Below are 7,248 nucleotides of genomic sequence, written 5' to 3'. Positions count from 1 at the left end.
ATATGGACAAAGCTCTAAAAAAGTCAGGGTTTGATCTAGTTGGTCCAAAGGCAGGCTCTGAAATTCAGAGAAAGATGTGAATACTAGAGAGAGAGTGAAAACTGCCACCTGTCTTCCCAGTCAATAGCTGGGATTAAATCTGGAAGAGTTGTTTTTCACCACTGAGTTATAAGACTATATTGTGGCAGGTTTTCCATTTGAATCTGCTTTTTTATAGTAGGGAGAAACACATAGTTCAGTTGGCTTTCTGGGAGCAGAGTCTCTCTCTGGCTATTTCAATGTACATACTGATTTACGGCAAACATGGCTTGAAGCACAGGCCTGCAGAGAATTCATGTTCCAGATAAATGCTTGCTTTTTGCTCGATGAGGCACTGGGATGAATAGGCTGTTGTTAGGTTAAATTCTTTCCTTGTTTCCAAGCAGGCCTCCCAGTAGCACTTGCAAAGATAAGAGGATCTGATCTCCAAATTCAGGGTGAAAGCTGATCTCTAGATCATGATGGAAATTATTCTCTTGTTTTCAAAGTATCGGGTAGTGGCCATAACTGCAGGCTGTTGTGTTAGTTCAGAGCCATAGAAAACACCCTACGTTGTTCATCCTAACCGAGATCGTTGCCACTCCATGGACATACACCCTCCTCTTCTTTTCTCACCGTTCTTCATTTGATATGTAACTTGACATTTTGCCTTGCTTGACATGTTGCTGTGTATCCTATATCCCCCAAAGCACACAAACAACTATGGGTCATGTTTGTTTGGTAACAGGTCTAGCAGCTGATGGACCTCCAAGCCGTCCGTGTGGGATATGGAGCTGGTTGGCATACAGAGATTTCTACCGTATAAATCTGAGGTCTTCTCCTTTATCACGTTGCTTCACAACGGAGATAAGTGTGTCCTACAAACACATTTGTGTTCATCTGAATCTTTTTATGGATTTGCTTTGACTATATTCATTCCATTTTTGTGTTTGCTTTCTACAGTTATCCTAGGGAACACATTTTCTGGTAGGAATACTCACAAGTGTGAATGCAGCGTGAAAACACATTTCAAACTCATAATAACAACCACTTACTTCACAAAATAATCCCAGAAAGTTACATTCAGCCACTTCGGAACAGAAACATATCATATCATCGGAATATCAACATCTCCCAAGGATCTGGCCACAAATGAGACACAGAGCACAGATTATTCCAATAAATTATTTAGCCAATAAGTCTGAACAATAGGTCCATATGTAAATACTGTGATCTCTTCTCAGATAATCTATGAAGAAAAATTATTCAGTTATGTGTCAGATGAATTATTCAACCAAAGGCTTGGAAAATAACTGAGATTCAAAACATTTGTTCGTACAGAAATCCTCCTTTTTATCAATTAATCTTGTTAGGAAGTTGGCTTCTGGCATAGGAAAAACTGAAAGAAAACGAAGCAGAACGGTTTCTTGCTGAAGAGCACTGAATATATGTAAACAAAATCCTTGGTTTAAATGTAGAGAAGGAGTCTTTGCAAGCTAGCAACTTTCTTAAATATTTCCTTTCCTTGAGTTTGTAAAGTTATGCCGATATGCAAATGCAACACCTCAAAATTTCTGCAGAGATGCTCGAGGTCATAGTTAACACATTTCTCAAATATACCCAATAAATTAGTAAAACAGTTCTTCGCATAGCTCCATTTGTTTCCTCTGCTGGGTCATGAACCACATTTCCTCCTTGCACCTCTCCTGAGTTGTATCACAGCACCCCACTAAGGAAAATATTAATACATATCTATTGACTCTCTCTTTCAAAACCACATTCAAATGCTTCTCCAAGAAAAGCAGCCTGTATCCCCCCCTGAGCATCGAAGTCTGCCATCTGGTAGGTTTGTACTTTATAGTCATTTAGAGGATATTAAATCTTCCTTTGTATGCAGAGAATTAAGTGGTGGAGGGGCTCCGTATTCTATTTAAAAAAATAAAATAATATAAAAGGGAGAAAAAAAAACAAAAACAGTTCGGAAAGTCATTGTGTCCAGAGAAGAATATTAGAGGGGCATTAAGTGGAAAGACAAAAGGCAAGCTAGCATCAACGCCTCGGAAAGCCGTAAATCATTCTGACTCCTCGGGTGGTTGGTTGAGTTCATTGTTACTTGGGTAATTATTGTCCTTCATCAGAACCTAAGCTTCTAAACAGATTTTGAAACAAAATCATCCCAAATGAGCAGCCAGGAAGACCTACTGGTGTCAAGGGGGAGTCGTGGAAAAAATATCTTCAAGTAGAGCCTTTAAGCAAACCCATAACTTTCCATCTACATTGCTAAGTTGCTTATTTTTAGAAAATTGGTACTTTTTTAGGCTGGTTTTTTTTTTGGTCACTGAGGAATTCTTGAAGGTAGCTGGTTTCTAATAGAGAAAAAGCCCCCAGACAAGGTTTTTGATTTACCTTTGGACTTTTGATGACTGTGTAACCTGGAGGCTCAGCCCCCTCCAAATCTGCTGTTGCAGCTGCTGGCAGGAGCATCTGCCTGCGTGTTCTGTCTCTCCTGCGTGGTGGAGGCTGGCTGCAGATGGATCAGGTATACCGAAAGAGAGAGTGAAGAGCCTGTAAATATATGGGCAAGCCAGAAATTTGGGGGACTTGTGTAAGATTTGATAATCTAAAGCGAAGTGCAGTGATTGAGCGTACACTACTTGCAAAGACATAGGCCAGCAGCTTCCAAAACAGCTTCATGACCCTAGAAGGCTCAAGCAGGGCCATAAACCTCAGGTAGGTTCAGGTTAATTTCATTGTGATGCTGATATTTTGGGTTGTTTTAAGCATTCTGTCTGTGAGGATTCAAGAAACAGAAAAGTTGAGACCGTTGTGATGGACAGCATGACCACGAAAGGCAGAAGAGCTCTAAAATTGAAACCCACTGTACCACCTGCACTGGGGAAGTGCCCAGTGCCCTACAGAGGAGCCCTGCATTCAGACAAGTTCTCTAGAAATGTGGGGAAGCACAATAGCAACCATGAGCTCCCTTTTGTGCAATGCTGTAACCTCACTGCAAACTCAGCTGGACTTGAAGGACACGGCTGGCCCAGCAGCTGACCTGGGACCACACTCACCTCAGGGCTCTCAGAAAGTCTCCAAAAAGGGAATTCAACAGTTCTCGAATCATGGCAAAGATACAAGAAGCCCTCAGAAAATACAAGACATCTGTTTGCACACTGAAGTGATGACCCAGCCCAGGAGAGTGCCTGAAATACAAAGTAGACCCCTGTTAGTCATCTGGAGGAACCAGCTGCAAGCCCTCCTGCTCACATCGCCCCTGCAGGGACCAACAACCCTGCAACTAGCAGCAGCAGCAGCGGACCTCTGAAGCCCTCAGCTATTCCCCCGGATTCGCAGACAGTCGGATTCCTACCAGACTCATGTGTCAGCAGGTCATAAAAAGCCTTAAGTCGTCTTTTCTTTTCCTGGCATTCTGGAAGAAGTTGTGCTAACAATGAGCCACTGCTTGACAGCTCCGAATCCCAAGCTGTTGGGATACAGTGTGACTTCCAACATATTGCTTCCAGCCCCCACCACCCACGGGGAATGGCCTGGCAGGGGGAGCAGCACAGCCGGGTAGGAGGAGTCTCCAACAAAGAAATCCCTCGCTCCCTGCGCTGAGCTAAAGGGCAGCACCCACATCACTCAATGCAATGAAGCCATTCAGCTTCTTGCTGAATGGTCAAAAGATCAGGAGCGAGTGGAAAACTTCATAAATTTTTGTGCTGCGTCGCCCGAATTGAAGGGTGAGTACTGAAAAATACCAAATCCGGAAAGGATGAGGGTTTTTTACCTTGAACTGCAACTTCAAACCCGTGCAGGAAAGCTAACTTTAGCGGGCTGAAGAAGGGAAAAAAAAATAAAATTAAACACCACCAATTGCTGTCACTGGACCTGGCTTTGCTCCAAGGTCTGTCAGGGCTGAGATTGATTGGGATGTATGGTATCCAGGAAACAGTCAGCACCTTCAGCTGGTTATAAAGCCATTTTAATTGTCTCGCTACCACCATGGCAACCATACTGACAGCCACGGGCTCCAGGAGAGACGGGATGTTCGAGGGGAGCCCTGTGCCTGTACACCACACCTGGCGATGCAGTGATTCAGGCGGGTACAACCTTGCTCAGACGCCAGAAGGGACCAAATTTGGAGAAGGAAAGGAAGTCAGGACTGTAATGCATAGTATCCTGTTAAAACAGCAGCATTAGCCATAATAATTTAAGCGAACCTTTGGTGTTTTATGGTGGACCCCATTGTGGTAGTGCCTGCAGGTGTAAGGGATGCCAAGAACGACCTCTGCAGCAGCACACAGCCACGTGGGTACCTTACATACCCTGCTCCAAGTAACACCGTGGCATGACCAGATTTTCCAACCCAACGGCTTCAGTACCAGGCAGGAATTGATCCCTTTTTCTGGTGCCTGGTTTACGTGAGAGCTGAGCCAGCTCAGCCCATGCTTGGACCGAGCAGCTGTGCTGCCTGGGCTTTCCTTCAGGATATTTAGCCAATGTGACTTCATGTATTGCAAGATGCTTCACAACAATGCCTTTTAAAATAATCAAATATCTGCAAATGAATTAGAAATCCTTCTCTCCCCTGTCTCTGCAAAACATTACTCAGCCAAATGTAGCTGGAAAATTGAAGGACTGAGAACTTTCCATCAGTCTTGGGGCTGGGATGATTAATGGTCTCGGAGCGCTTACAAGGTGACCTGCACATCTAGCAACAAGGTATGACATCTCACGATTCAGAACAAGAGGTGCGTCAGGAGGGACAGCAGCAATCCACAGCGAGGAGTGGGATGGGAGAAGAAAGATCGAATTTACAACAGCAAACTCACAAGGTTAATAGGGCCGTGCATTCTGCATATTTATCCAATTCCTCCTCTTCACCTGCCAGCGTGGCTGTCCCCATTTCTGACTACCCTGCAACAGAAGCAAAATAAATTTATCTTTTTTTCATCCATAGAAAGGAGTTTTATAACACACATCAACGTGCATGCGGACAGACGCAGATGCCACAGCTCAGCTGGTGCATTGACCAGTTAAGGCATGAGAAAAAAAGCGGCATGCACACCATGTAGAAGCAAGGTGATAGCTGCCTCTCTCACCGATTCATCCAGGTACTTCTCTCTCTTTTTGCTAATACGTTGTGGTGGCTACTTCAGTACAAAAAACTCCTTGAGCCACAGGAGCTGTCACACACCAGGATGCCAGGCACAGGAGCGTCCTCATGGGATGCAAGGAGACCGGGGAGCTCCGGCTCAGCATCTCTGCAGCTCCATGCTCCTATGTTGAACAGCACCCGATGCAGCCCCAGCTCAGCCCTCTGCAGATGCAGGGGAACCAAGGCCATGTTCATCACAGCACATGGCCCATGGTGGGAGTTTTGTCTGGGCTTCACGTGCGTCTGAATGCTGTTACTAATGAATGTTTGTAATTATTAGTGTTAATTTGTTAGTATTGGCAATAAGGGAGGAGGCAGTTTAAAGTAGTAGAGCTTGGTGACCAACAGCAGATTAGTATCATTCAAGGCTTTATTTGGAGAAAGAAAGACCAATTTTGTTGCAAACCTGGATTTGACTTGTTTTGTCATGGCAATTAAAGTAATTGGCCTGAAAAAGCAGCTTGTGATGATATAGGAGGTAAACAATTAAAGACAGAAAATAATCCCATAGTCAGATGCCAGATGTTAAAAGCTGTAATTTCTATTCCAAGACTGTGACTCAACTTGCCCATCACATCTCCCCACAATGCTCCTCCATTCTGGCTAGAGAAGCACTGCTGTACTGCTGTACCTGCAGGCAGACAGGCAAAGAGGCATTTTTAAGCAGTCGGGTTGGGCTCCACTCCCCCGCTGTGGCCTCCAAGTCCAACATGAGCTTGAGCTCTGCTGCTTCCATGTCAAGATGAGAAGCACAAAGAGATGGCAGAAGAGGCCATGTCTACCAAGACTTTGGGCAGATGTCTTATAACATCTGTACTACCTACATCTGTTTTATTATCATCTGTACGACCTACTTTGGGGCTGATGCAGTGGAACACCGTAAGGTGAAACCAAAAAGAGGAAAATGCCCCTGGACAAACCTTGCTTTGTCCTGCAGCTCTGTGGGCAGTAAGGATGAACACATGCATGTGCGGGTGCTGCTGTGGACACCCAAAATGTGGAAATTGCCTGTCTAACCTGTGTGCCTTTGGCCATTATAACACTTCGTATTTTGGCAGAGACCCAAGGCAGAGGGTCTCTGAGGCAGCAGGGCTGGCACCATGGGACCACGCGTGGTCTCCTCCCGGGAGAATGGAGGTGGCACATGTCCCAGGGCCTCAGCACCAACATGGCTCACTGAGCCTCTGGATCATAGGTTTTCATCTCAATGTAGTGTGAGATGAGTGCCCTTCCCACACCAGGCTCTGTGAATGCAAAACCCTTCTCTTGGAGCCAAGAATTATCTCCACATTTATTTAATAAAGGCACCTATCCAAGACTGGGGGTCTCCTGACATAATCATGCAATTAAATTCAGTCTGCATGGTATTCAGCTCAATTCCACAGGAATACCACTGGCTGACGGGCACTTCCCCTGTTTCTCAGCTAAAGGGCCTTCCCCCTTCAGCCTACTTCAGAAAATGCACTGGGCTTCAGGAGCCACCACCTGCTCAAGGATTTCCATTTGGTGCCATATGGGATGGAGGGAGGCAGCAGCAGGTTCATCCAGTGGAGGAGCTTGCACAGCACCACGTCTGGATCCTGCCAAGTCCCAGGCACTACTTGCACTGCCCTAGTGTACCTGGGCTGCACAGAAGGGGTACACAGGTTGCCTAGTATCTCTCTGGGGTTGTGGTCACAGTGATACCTCCTTCCTGAAGATTTTCTGCAATTCCCAATGTTCCTGGGGGGTCAGCTTTAACATCCACCCTATAAATGTAACCTTAGAGCCGTTCTGTCCTCAGACAAGAATAACTCATTATTGTGAGCCTGGGAACAAAACTGCTGCAAGCAAACAACCCCGTGCCACTGCCGAGTTCATTCTCAGCACACAGTGTCTTTATACACCGAAACCAAATATTGCATGTTTAGGTTTAAACTGATAGCTTCATTTTATACATGCTTGTAAAAGGAGTGTGTATAAAGCAGGCAGGCTGTAAAAGCTCACAGTTACAGAGCAGCTCCAGAGGAGAGCAGGCTCCAGCACTTCTTGGGCGCCTGTTGTGCCAGGGCCCATCCTCTGCTCAGTGC

Source organism: Aythya marila, assembly GCF_965140915.1.
Source record: "Aythya marila genome assembly, chromosome: 5".
NCBI lineage: Eukaryota > Metazoa > Chordata > Aves > Anseriformes > Anatidae > Aythya > Aythya marila.
This window is presented reverse-complemented; position numbering follows the sequence as displayed.